Below are 13,996 nucleotides of genomic sequence, written 5' to 3'. Positions count from 1 at the left end.
GTCTTTTTCTATAACGCCTCTTGTGTTTAGCATGGTCCTATCTGCCCTGTCGTTTAACAAAGATGAAAGGGATGATCAGTCCTTCACATGTTTTCAGGCCAGTGCCAGTGCCATGGAGCTCTTTAGGTACCTACATCATTACAGATATTGATAGTAATAAAGTTGGGATTCACTATATCGTTCAGATTAGTCATATTAAAGCTGTGTTGTAGGGCAAAACATCCATATTTATGCTGTATTTAACTTTCTATTAATAATAAATTCAGGTGAAATAGTTTTGTTATTAATATTGATCACTGTTCCAATTGAAAGCCCAGATGTCAAGGTTTCCTTTAGCATGCTCAGTTATATTTAATAGTCCTGTTGATGAGTGAGAGCCTAATGAAGGCTAACAGATGGTCTATTTAATATTGCTGTAGGATTTGAAGCACTTGCCAAAATAGATACACAAAAGGATTTGACAGCCCTGTAGCTGAAAACCTTTAATTACAGCTACTTCAGCTCCTAGGGGTTTCTGTGAGGCTAACATAACAGCGCAGCTTTAGAATAGGTCAGCATGGCAGGGAAAGGCTTTGTGGAGCCAGACAGTGAGTGCTGGTAAAACTATTTGCTGAACATTAATAAACTGGGCTTGGTGCAGTCAGTTTATAAAGAGAAGCCTAGACGGAGAGTTGAAAATAAGTGATGGTGCTTTCTCTGCCTCTGAGAACAGTTGGCCTTTTTCTAAAATACCATCTCTTGAAGATTGTCATCATCTGCTGAGCAGGTAGGTGCAGAGAAAGCATTTAGCCAAAGTGGAGCTTTAATAGTACCTGAGTTACAGCTGGGGCTTAACCTTAGAATGATGTGGACTTCAGTCTACTTACTACTCTTAGGGACTGCAAATTACAAACTAGGGGGCTAAAATTCACTAAAGTTGTAAAACTCTACTTTTGAAAGAGAGTACAAATTTATTCAGGCCAAAAGAATACACATAAAACCCAGAGATCTATGGTTTCTAACAGCTCTTTTGATTTTTTTCATCTGGGTTTGAGTGGAAAGAAGGAGCTTTCGGACACTTTCAATAATTTTCCCCTTGCTCTACATGGAACAATTGCCCCCTGGTTTTCTGGCATAAATTCACACCACTTCCAAAATGAAATAAGGCATAATTAGCAGTTGCATTCCAGTTTGTCTGAATTGATTTCTAGGCAATTGCTTAGAAATTGAATCAATTCCTTCAGAAAGAATAGGTGTTTTTACTGCCCTTACTGTCTCTGGTAGATCTGTCTGTAACTAAAGGTATTGATTCTCTCTGGGTGCCAGAAGGAGCTAATCTGTGAAGTTGTTCATATAGAATTCCAGGTATCTGGTCAGTACTTGTTTTGTACAGTATTTTCTAGAAAAAAGAAAATGTGGGTATGTGCACAGACAGAAATATAGGCAGATTTTGGGACTCCTTGATTACAGAAGGATGGTTTCTCCTCACCACCCTCCCCTGAGCTAGACTCAGTCACAAGAACCATCCCTGCACACAGGAAGAAATATTTTCATGGAGAAAGTGGAAACAAACAGAAAAAAAGCAGGAAGTGAGATTCCCTAAACCAACCTGTAAACCAAGTCGGGACAACAGAAAAGAGAAGCCTACGCAGATTTCCATGTGTGCAGAAAAGTAGTGCCACCTGACTAGTAACAAATTTTGCAAGTCCCACAGCATTGACAGCCACAGATTTTGTGGTCCGGTGAGAAAAATTGTGAACCTTTCAAAATTCATAAACCACACAAACAATTGCCAAAGGTATGTGTGGAAAAAAGTCCACAGGGGACAATCCCTTTTTTCTCCACAACTGGCTGGGGTTGGTCCCTTTTCCACATGTTGCCCTGTCTGTTGGCGGATCATGAATTATCTCGTGTAAAACCAGCTGCTTCTCATTATTCCAGATAATGCTGAAGCCTGACATTTTTACTGCCTCATGCAAGAATCTGCATTTTTGGCTTGATCCAAACAGCAACTAAAAATGAATAAACACCAAACACTAGTCTGAAGGAGAGAGTGTACTGGCACCTGGCCCCAGCTACACAGGCAAATGAAGCAAATGTAAAGAAACAAGCTAGAATTTACTGCGATCTTGATCCAGGAACTACTGAAGTAACCGGAAAGATTCCCATTGGATTCGATAGGCCTCAGGAGACAAACTACCTCCCTAATGGACATAGAAGTGGGATGTAACAGTGGTGCAACATCCTAGAAAGAGATACAGTCAGGATAATAGTAACACAGGCTGCCAAATTTGAAGGTAATTGGAAGAGAATCACTAATTACAAGGGCTGCGAAATCAGACAACTCTTTCATCATTGTATGCAGTTAAACCTGATAAGCAATGGCTAGATGGTGGGGATGTTTTGAAGCTAAATATATTTTTAATGTGATATGCATCTTCTTTGATGTAGACATTTTCATTAAATGTTCATCTGTTTAATTATTATTTACTCTGCACAGAACTTTGGGATTTACTAAGATGAAAGAGGCTATTGTTTGTTTATTATTTTGTGAGTGACGATGCCAGGGCTGACTCCTAAACTAGCCCATCAGTTGCAACATAAGACCTCAAGCCATTTTGATATAGACAATATTCTTGGAAAAATCAGCTTTGATGAAAATGCATGTACACAAAGGATATTCCATAATTAGAGGAGGTGCAAAGCATTGAATGTGCTGGTAAAGTCAATTAAACACTAATTACTATTGGATTTAGATCTGCCATTGCATGATAAATTGCTCAAGTAAAAGTATCTTCTCCACACAGAGGTGCCAAATTCACCCCTGCTGATGTTACAGGTGTTTTTTCAACTACCCCTCTGATTCTGTTTGAGATAAAAATGCAAAACTTTCCCTTGTTGTAGACAGCAGTGTGAAAAACTCATTAGCTGATATAATCTTTATAGGTAGTTTTCTTTGTGTGGTTACATGACAATCCCTCACTTTCCACATTTCTAGTCTGTGCTAATGATTTCACACCCTCTTTTCTCAGGTGGCAGAAGATCTTTCTGCAACGTGCAGTTGACATATGGTTAGCGTCTAGCCCTTTGCCATCATTCGGGTGATGCAGAGCTTTGGAAACCACTTGACTTCATATCAATCTCAATGTGCTCCATCAGGAATTCTGCAGATGACTGTGATTCAGCTTTTTAAACATTTCCAGGAAGTTCATCACTCATTGCCACTTTTCTCCTTACCTTTCAGTGTTAACAAGTTTCCATATGCTGTTTCCATATGCCTTGTGACTGTCATAAAATCTCAGGCAGTAACTTCTCCAAAAGCTCAGATACCTTTGTGGTAGTTTTGTTTAACAGCATATTCATAGAAAACATGATGATAAAGTGAAAGGCGTATATTCCACTGGCTTCGATGTCCTTTGGAAGGGCCCCTAGCAGAGTCCAATTTCACAGATTTTAAGGTGGGGAGAGACCAGTGTGATCTCTTAATACTTTCTGCTTGAGTCACTCAGTTTTCCTTCATCCAGCCTCCCTCCCTATTAGAACTATAAAAACTATATTTTAGATAGAATGGAAAACCTGGACTGGTGTTAGCACAAGTCTTGCGTTCTTCCATCTTTCAGACCTCAGTTGCGATAAGCACGTTCATGACAGTACCTTCAAATTTGCTGTCAACTTATTGAAACTCCCTTACACTTCAGTTGGTCTGATCAATGTGTGTCTTACAGCACCAGCACAAACCCCAAATGGTGGCTCCATAGTGCAGACGCACAAGAGAAGATACTAAAACCTCTTTAGAGAGATAAGTCCTGTGTAACTAGTTTCTTGAACCTAGTACCTCAAGCGCTTCTCCCTCAGCCTGGTTTTCCATTGACATATGTGAATATAGCAAATGAGCTCCCTTCCTCCACAGAGACCTGACTTTGTCACTCCATTCACTTTCTTTTCTCTTTTTTCCTGAAGTCTTTCATTTCCATGATCTCCCTTTCCAAAGGAGACCGAGATGCTTTTTGAGGCTGGTGATTACAGACTAAGGTAGCCAAACTTACATGTTTCTCTGCACTTTTGGCTGAAGCAAAACACCTTGATTTCTCCTAAGCACTTTTATTTGTAGCTGACAGTGCTCCTGCCCCTCCACTGTGTACTGTCTCTGCTCAGTGGTGAGGAGAGGGCTGGAGAAAGGGGCTATTCAGGAATCCCACACAAATAACATTTATTACTGCTCACCTTGGATGACATGGGAACACAAATCTCCCGGCACTGCACTAAAGTGAGCAGTCTAAACCCAGCCACACAAGCAGAAGCACCTCATTTATTACTTATTTAGATAATTATCACTGCAGTGCAGTAGAAATAATAACTCCATGGGATGAGTGATTTAACTTCGGTGCAAGCCCATTAGTCACAAAGGAACAGGCTGCTCACATTACACCCCACAGACATCACCAGGACTAATCCTCCATAGCTCATGAGAAGACAGAACATGAGCGAAGAAGGGTTTGTCCTCACCACACTTGATTCTGCAAGCAGGAGAGACTGAAATTCCTTCGCTGTGAAGCACAGGTGCTGAATGCGCCTTCCTGACGGCTGGGTGTGATACCAGCCACTTGCTGCTCTACTTGCTTCCATCCCATGTAAGCTGTAACCTGGATTGTACAGGCTTTCCCAGAGGGGTGGGAAAAGCTGATGTTGCAGCTGCAGCTCTTTGGGGAAGCCTGGTTTGAAATGCGCGATTCTGCAACGTGTTCTCAAAAGATAGAAATCTAGTCACGCTCAGTTAGGTTTCTTTTTCTTCGCATATTAAGAAATAAAGTGTGCATAGAGAAGAGACGAATGAGTCCTCTCCGGAAACAGAAGCATAGCCACATCATTTCAAAGATGTCAGGCACTTTCTGTTTTGTACCAGATGATACCAGCTAGACACCCTCATTTTTATGGAGATAGTTTAGGTGTCTGTAGCTATGCCTACATCAACAGAGCTGAGACCCAGTGGGCAAACCAGTTTGTGCTGCAGACCACGCTATACTTGTTCTGGGGATTTTATTTCACAGTAGCTCTAGCCTTGTCCTTTCTCCTGACTGCTCAGTGGCAGCCAGACCACCTTAGGTACTATCCTGGCGTTCATCTTCCAACATGAGCAGTCATTTTGTCATTTCATCCAAAAGGAATCCAGACCGTGCACCACAAGAACACTCCACAATGTGAACTAAAACATAGCAAGTGGGGACAGTCAGGAAATACAATTCACTTCTAAGATTCTATGATTCTATAAAAACTTACTCATGATCTGAATTAAAACGCTACTGTTGATGCAATATCTAACACAGAGGTGATGACCTACAGGTCCCATTGCAAAGCACTGTATTGAAGACAGGAGGTTAAGGTGTGCTTCCTTTAATGCTCACGTACTATTTCTTCTCTAACTAGTAAAAATTGAGGTGCAGTGCTTTCAGGTAAGATTTTTTCATTATGTTACCATTAGAAACACAAGGCAAAGGGAAATTTTGTGGTCAAGATTTTACTGGAAAGGCTGTAAATGAGGACATTTATTGATATTTGTAACTCAGTTTATCACGTGGGTATTTTTACTACGACTAGTAATTCTTCTCCCTGGAGAGCATTGCTAATGATTCTCAGGTGTTTGGCCCTCATACTTTGCTTTTAGTCACATTTAAATAAATAAGTACATAAATTATGTAAATTAAATGTCTTCCTCCTGGCTATCTCATCACAAGTAGGCAGAAGAACTGTCAGTTAATGTCTATTTTTCCCTAATAACATGAGTTGGATTGTTTTCTCATGTATGTGTTTCCCTACTTACTCTAAGTCCAATTTTAGAAGGAAATGAGACAGAAAATGACAGGGTATACATATAGAACAAAACCATTTATGGCTGAAACACAAAAAAATTTTCAGCTTTCAGGTTCCTGAAGGGCTGAGGGTGGGAATGAGAAGACTATGACAATTCTTTGTAGGGAGGAGACGGTTTCATGAAAAATCAGGAAAAGAATTACTTAAGAGCAGAAAAAACAGAATTTGAAATCCAGAAAACAAAGCCTTAAAGCAAGAGCTTCCAACCATCAACAGTTTATGGAGCACTTCCCAGAGTCACAGTCAAATGTATTAGTTGTTAACTCAAATTGTTTACACATTATAAACAATTTAAATTGCTTATAAATTACAACTGCTTATAAAGTGCTTGCTACTCTTTTAGCTTTAAGAGTATTTATAACATTTAACAAACACCGTAACCTCACATAGTCTATGTAATATTACATTGTTACTGTCTATATCTGCTAAAATATTCACTGAATTTCCCAAACCCATTAAAACAGAGATAGAAACACAAACACTTATAAACTTTAAAACCTTGTTAGCACAAGATATATTGAAAGTCTTACAAGGAGAGGAAACTCACTCATAAACCAGCCAATGCCATTTACTTTAAAACCCACTGAATAGTAAAATAAATAATAATAATAATAATATAAAATTCTTTTCTGAAAATGTTTACCTTATATTTAACACTCATGACAATGACTTTAAAGTCTTTGCAAAATGTATTCAGGGGTCATCAAACAAAAAGATTGGTTATTTTCAGCTTCTTTTAAAAAATCCGACAACATTTTTTTTGCCAAAGGTGAAACCTTACAAAGTGTGTTTTAAAAATAACAATTATCAAAGACTGTGTATTGTCACTCTAAAAAATAAAGTAAAAGGAATTCTAGTTTTAAAAATCTTTCACTTTATTATTCTGCATTCCTACTAGTGCACTAAATTACTAATGCTGTGGTAATAAAGTCTATGTAAAATGTGGACCAGGTAAGTGTACTTTTAAATATGTGATAATCTGCAAAGGAAGACAGGGATTTCAGCAAGGTATTAGTTGAACTACAAAGTTTTTAGCCAAATTACTTCCTACCAGCTGCACAGCCCAGCTCCTGACTCCTTTCTAAGTGTATATCTTTTACCCAACAATTGGGAAAGACGCTCATTAAATTTCTCTTTGGAATGAACACAGTTATTTTTATCCCCATCATTTCTATGTCAGTAGGGCAAGATTAAGAGCAAACCTTCGTCTAAATTAGTCCTTAATGCCTCCAGGGACATCCTATGCCGAGGTCATTATGGCTTATTACCTGAACCAAAGAAAGCAAGTAAATAAAGCCAAAGTGGAAGTGTAAGAAGTTTTCCTCCTTGTTCCTGTTCAAACCTATTTCAGGATTGCAGATGACATGAATTTATTAAGAACCGCAGAGAAAATAAGATGTGGCCTACCACCTTACTTTGCCTGATATTTGTGCCGTTGGGTTTGATGACTGTTTCCCATACTGTCCAGCCTTGTGATACATGGTTAACCTCCAACTTTTCCCCATGGCTAAATTCTGTCATGTATTCCCCCGAACCATCTCAAATCCCTGCCCTCTCCTTTTGCCCTGACAGGCTCATCACCTGTCTGCATCTTTCCCAGTGTTATTGCTGCAATCCACTCATTTCAGAGCTTTTTTCAGTCTAACCCAAGGCCCCTTTCATCACTAGCTAGTTCAAAGTGCTGCTGACAAAACTATCTTTCTTAATTTTGAGTCTTCCTCATGCCTCTATTTGAGTGTTTTATCTTTCTCACTTGCCACCTCAGCCCAGTCACTGACAGACATGCATACACACACACACACACACACAAATTTCTCCAGCTTCCCAATATGCTTTGCATCAAATTCAAAATTGTTTCTTTTGAAAGCCGGTACCACCGATCGCATGCAAGAGTGTAACACTTTCTCCAGGCTCACCAGAGACACAGGGGAACAGGGAGCCGTCTCACATGCACTGCCCAAGCGCTCCAGATTCTTTGACATCCTTTCTCTAAAGTGAAAACCTGTTTCTGCCTTTTGTATTATTTTTGGAAAATGGAGGGTGTCTAGATTAGTTTACTTTTTCCTCAAAACAACAGCTCTGCCACTAAAATGTCTAACTAAGCTGGTTTTTAAAAGTGAAAACCTCTAGGGCTCAATCATGTGCCTATTCAAATAAACAGAAGCACCTCCATTGACTTCTCCCAGTGCTGCTGGCAGCGGAGACTGAATCCTGATATCCCTGGCCATATATCCCTGGATTACCTACAGAATACATAACGGTCCATCTGAGATACCAAGTTCTTTGGTGGTCTATATTTGGTTGTCCAAACACTTAATTTTCAAAACCAGGGTCAGGTCCAAAAGCAACTAAAATCAGGAGACAGAGACAGAGATTGCATGGAAGGTCATGTTGTCTGAGGTTCCCCGTACAATGATTGACATTAAAATGTCAATATTTAGCACCAGTCATGATGAAACTGCATCTGACCTGCTGCATTTCCCTAGGACCTTAGAATAGAAATCTATCTGAACTGGGAGTTTCAGAACTGCTCAATATTGGTTTAGTTCTGCTGCCATTGAAACTGTTGGTAAGATTTCCATTAATTTCAATAGAACAAAGTTAAACTCATTGTAAAAACTACATCATCCATTGTGTCAATGTGGCATTTTAATTCATGTTAATGATAATGGCTAAAAAAAATTTTAAAAGCAGTTCATCTTGCACTATTATGGAAATAAAGGAAGAAAGTACTGTGAGGCGCAATGCAGAAGAAATATATGACTTTTTACCAGGGTTCAGCTAACCTTTGATCACCTTTAAAAATTAAAATTATTTTAGGGCTGAAAAATGCTCATAATAAAAGACTTAAAGAGCTTAATCTGCTCATCAAAAAAGATCAATAGTTACTTAATTGCAACGTAGAAGTGCCTTCATGGAGAGACAATATCATGTAGTAAAGGACTCAATCTATCATGGAAAAGCACAACAAGAACCATTGGCTTCACATTACACCAGATAAAATTGGCATAGAAAGGCGGCTTCTGTCTTTTTTATTCTTTTTTTTTTTAATAAAATGTGCTGATTGAGTTTCCATATTTTAACAGCTTCAGTCAAGGTCTGATGCTGAACTCCTAAAACTGATGTGATGGTCAAACACAAGTTATGTCTCATTAAGAGGTGAATTGGGAAAAGAGAGGAAAAAGGAAAAAAAATGGTATTATTATGTAGAATACTGGAAATACTTAGAATTTCTGATTTCTGCAGTTTCTTCCCAATTATCCCACACTTCCAACAAATAAAACAAAGGAAAATAGAGAGTGGTGGGGGAAAAAAAAAGAGAAGAATATACTCCCAATGTGAATCTGTTGACCAGATGAGGGTCCAGACAACAACCTGCAGGTGTTGAGCAGAATTTGGGGGATTGATTTTGTTTTGTTTTGTTTAATTCGAAAAGATATCTTTCATGGGACTGAGTAAAGACTCAGGTCAAGCGGTACTTTAAAATACAGATCATTGTTTACTTTGTAAAGAAAAAGGTTGTTCATTTTCTGTTTGGTATTACTCTTTGTTTTGTCCCTTTCTGTTGTGTGTCACCATATTGTGACTTTACATTGCCAGTAAAAGAAAAAATAACCTCATATAAAACATTAATTTGGATACATTTACTCTGCTACCTCGGTAGCTGTTATGTGATTTTTTAAAACGATTTAAAAAAATACACGCTCTTATTTGTTATTCTCCTGCTTTAGTAATATTGCCAGCTGTACTTTCCACTTCACATGAATTCAGGTCTATTCCAATTTTCCACTTCCCTGCTTTTAATCCCAGTTTTACAAATGGAATCCCATGTTACACTAATATCTCTTACTCACTGGCACAGAAGAGATCAATATTTCAAAATGCCATATGTTTTATAGATCAACTGCCTTGTGCATAAGAATCCAATGGCACCTGAACCATTACACAGTATTTGTAAGTTACACAGGCCGAGGATGGTGAAGCCTGCCTTTGCACACTACAGCAGATCCTAAAATGCCTGTACTCATCTGTGAAAAGTTTTAATATTTCTATGAAACTTGACTAAATTACTCAAGTCCTTGATCTCCTCTCACCATAAACCATTCTCTGTGGCCTTTAGGCTCAGTAGAAACTTTAATAATTTGAACATTTTGCCCTTCACCGACGTGCAAAATCTTAGGAAACTTTTAGTAAGGTTTCACAGCAGTCCGGCAAAACTTGGCTGAGCATGAGCACTTGTGCAAGCAGAGGTGAAGTCAGTGGCTGGAAGACACACAGCTGGCATGTGTTTGATCACTGAGGTGAATTTTCCCAACACTTCAGACTGACTCACCTGCAAGTACAGATTCAGAACTGGTCTAAGGGTGAGGCACTGGACCCACACAGGCCTCGGGGGAAACCACAGGGCATTTTGCATTTCAAGGTGTGCTTACTACTGCTGCATGGGCTGTGACTCAATTCCCTGAGCCAGGCAACAGCTCTAAAGGTGGCAGCATGTTTTTGTGAAACCATTTTGATTTTGACAAGTCTGACAAATTTTGACAAAGAACGCAGGCTCAGCTTAATTTCAAAACTGGAGCTCCAGACTGGGTTCCTCTGGAGTGATATTGTGTTCTGCTCTTTGGGAAGTTTTCCTGGTTTGCTGCCAGATCATCTCTCAGCTCCCCAGCAGTGCACATGCCGAATTGCTTCAGGGTTGACAACTCCATGACTTCCAGAGACCAAAGCCCACCATGCAGACTGTCCCAAAACACTGTCTCTGTTCCCTTTCCCAGAATATCTTGGTGTTAGGTCCCCACTCCAACAAGAAGAAAAACATGCTTTTAAAAAAACCCTTTTTTTCACCAAGTGCAATTACCTTTGTCCAAGCATGCTGGACGCTGAGGATGGTGACAAGATAGAGATGAAGGGAGAAAAATTTCCTTGTTTAAGAGCATTTCTTGGCTTTGCCCTTCACTAATGTAAAAGTATGTCGGTATATGTGAATTGCCTTTGAAAAAGTCCAGAACAAAACACTATTGAATGCACTTTTCCCAATGGAAAGAGGATTAGAGAACAAGCGTATGTTATGTGCTACTTAATGCATCACTGATATTGACAGTAATAACTGGAATGGAATGGAATGGAACAGAACAGAACAGAACAGAAGCAAGACAAAAGAACCTTGACTCCTTCCAAGTAATTTTAAGCAAAAGAAATGGTCAAGTGGTTAAAGCTGAATTGGGAGTGAAACTTAGGTGGTAGCTTCCAGGCTGCAGAAACCTTTTTTTTCTGCAGGTAGCATTGTATCTTCATGGTGCTGTTTACATGAAAATTAGTTTAAATAGCTATCTGAGGCCCTGGAGAAGACTCTGAGCTAGTAATCTGGATTTTAATAATGCTGCTGTATTTCTTCACCATATTATTGCGAATTTGTATAATGAGTAGTTTCCTCTGAGGAAATGACCAAGATAGTAGTACTTGAGGGAAGCTCTTTAAAGGCTGTTAAAATGTTGTTATTATAAGTTTTTAATAACAAGTTGGAGGAAGACCTTACCAGTGAGGGTCAGCTGGGAACCATAAATAAAACTGAAGACTTTACATCCATCTATAATGAGTACAGTCAGAGTACATCTGGTCACACAGATTTTAGTGTGTCTGGGTGAAGTTGTTTGGATTCAGCCTGGCATGTCTTTGTAAAACCTTTTTCTTCTGCTCAATGCAGGAATACGTAAAAAGAGGACTTTGATCTGGCAATAAGAGTCCTTCTGTCCAGAAAGAATTTCTGGAAACAGAAAATGGAAGTAAGAGGCAAAACCACTGAAAACGTCTTATTTAAGTAAACAAACTCGCTACAGATTTTCTTCACAAACAAGCTAAGTACTTAAAAATATCTCCATCTTTTCTTATTTTAATGGAAATTTTTGGTCCTGGTGGGTATTTTTATTTATTTATCTTAATGGCTGACTGATCTAAGTATTACTTCAAATAGTACATAATAATAGTAATTCCAAAGCTCTCCCTCTGTATGTTGTTTGTGTAAGGAAGGACATTTCATTTCATACATCATTTACAACTCCCTGCTATAATTCTAGGAAGCCAGAAAGCTTTTAAAATTTAATGAGCAAAAATTTTATGCTTTTGCAACAGACAAAATTGGGATATACCAAGCAGTTGCGTGCAGGAGATTTTCTCTTGACACTGGTTTCATTTTCTTTCCACTACACCAATAAGAATTCATCTACTCTGAAGTTAATTAAGCTGAATAGGAAAAAAGACATTTATGTGAATCATCTCCAACATCCTAATCCATTTGTGTATATATTTTTCCTCTAAGATGCTCCCAGCTACTATATTTCATAAACAAACTGCATGTAGAAGTTGCAATTTTCTTACCTCTTTAACAGAACGATCCTTTAAAGGAGCTCTGAAATATCTGTGTATCCTAGAGGATAAATTTTCAGTCTCACTGAAGCAGCATGCCCTTTTCTACATGATGCCTTGCCTGGCAGCATTGCACTCTGAGCACGTTAATTCTGGGTTATTACACTGCCATAAATTAGTTAATTAATCCTAAAGTGCTTTGTGTCCATATGCAATGTCTTTTTTAATCATTTAGCATGTTTGGGCGCAGTAATTAATCTTATTTGGAACAGACATTTCTTAAGTTCGAAATGGGTATGTTCACCTCAAAACTCTTCAGCATGCTTCCCTAACTAAGCAGGGGTCAGAAATGGACTGAGAAAGTAATGCGTCAGTGAAATGCCACTTCCTTAAGCCTGACATTTTTGGTTCAGAACATCACAGATCGAGCAAATGTTTGTGGCGTCCATCTTGGAACTTCTGGAGTCAGAAATGGTGAACCAGAAATCGCATGGGCACTCGCATCTGTGCGGCACGGGGCCAGCCAACAAATCTGGAGGCATGTGCGTGCACAAGGAGACGATGCTCAGAAATATGCAGCCTCCATTTTTAGGAGGTAATTTTTAGGAAAGAAAAGTAACAGGGCACAGGGTGCTGGGTGACTGCTGAGGGGGACAAAGGCTGGCAGGGATTTCAGCTCCCTGCCTTATCACTAGCCTGACAAGTGCCTCTTGGAAAACCATCCCTCCTTCCCCATCTGTCGAAAAGAGTTAATGCTGACCTCCTTCACAAAGCACTTGGAGATCAATCGATGAGTAATGCTGCAGAAGAGGCTTGTATTCTCATTCACAAGTGAGAACAAATCACTCAGTTTTCAGAGTTTTAAAGGATCCACTGAGAAAGGACTCAATCATCCTGGATTTAAAACCAGGAATCCAGCTTGTCTCGCAGTCACAGCCACGTGGTGAAGCCCTTCAGTGTGGTGGAATGAATAGCGACGGATGCACTCTGTCATGCAATTCCCATTTTTGAGTTTGCAGCAGCAGGGAGAGGAGGAGGGAAGCACGGGGGGGCAAGCTGCTTTCATTCTGCTTTTCTTTTAATGATACACAACATCTACCATGATACCCCAGCTCAGTGACAAGGATTCTATGTATTTAAAGTGCAATCAAAACCCTCTGCCTGAAAAAGAGTGGCAAGCAATCCAGTGAGAAGTTCAGCTGTTGTCATCGTCTGTGACCGCAGGACTGTGTCTGACTGTGCCCTTGACTACCGTCCTCTCTTCTCTGAAAAAAAACCGCTGGAGAGTTGGCACATACTCCCAAAAGTTTCTTGCAGGCATTATTCCCAGCCCTGCTGCAAAGCACCAGGACACCTCTGTGCTCAGCCCATCTGTGCCTTTGAGGATGCAGTCAGCTTTTCACCTCTGCTGTGGAAAAAATTATTTTCTTTTCTTTATTTTCCACTGAGATTGTTTGAATCATGTTCAGGGTTTCAAATGACACTTGCTCAAAAAGACTACAGCAGCGATTGAGGTGATTAATTAGCATTCTCCTCTGTCTGAAAATTATCTGTATGTTTTATGCCCAAACCTCTGCCTCTCTGCCACAATAGTACTACGTGTGAAATCATATGGTTCTGGCAGAACTAAGATATAGGAAAAGTGGGGCAAGGCCACCTGATTTTGAGTTATAAAAACAAAGGGTTAGTAGAAATGCAGAACTTTCAGCATACACACAGTTCTGACATTTCAAATGTGATTTGTTCCAAATCCAAAGTTCCTGTTAATAAAGCTAAAAAATTGTTC

This window comes from Chroicocephalus ridibundus, chromosome 7 (genome assembly GCF_963924245.1).
Source record: "Chroicocephalus ridibundus chromosome 7, bChrRid1.1, whole genome shotgun sequence".
Taxonomy (NCBI): domain Eukaryota; kingdom Metazoa; phylum Chordata; class Aves; order Charadriiformes; family Laridae; genus Chroicocephalus; species Chroicocephalus ridibundus.
Note: the sequence above shows the minus strand (reverse complement) of the source record.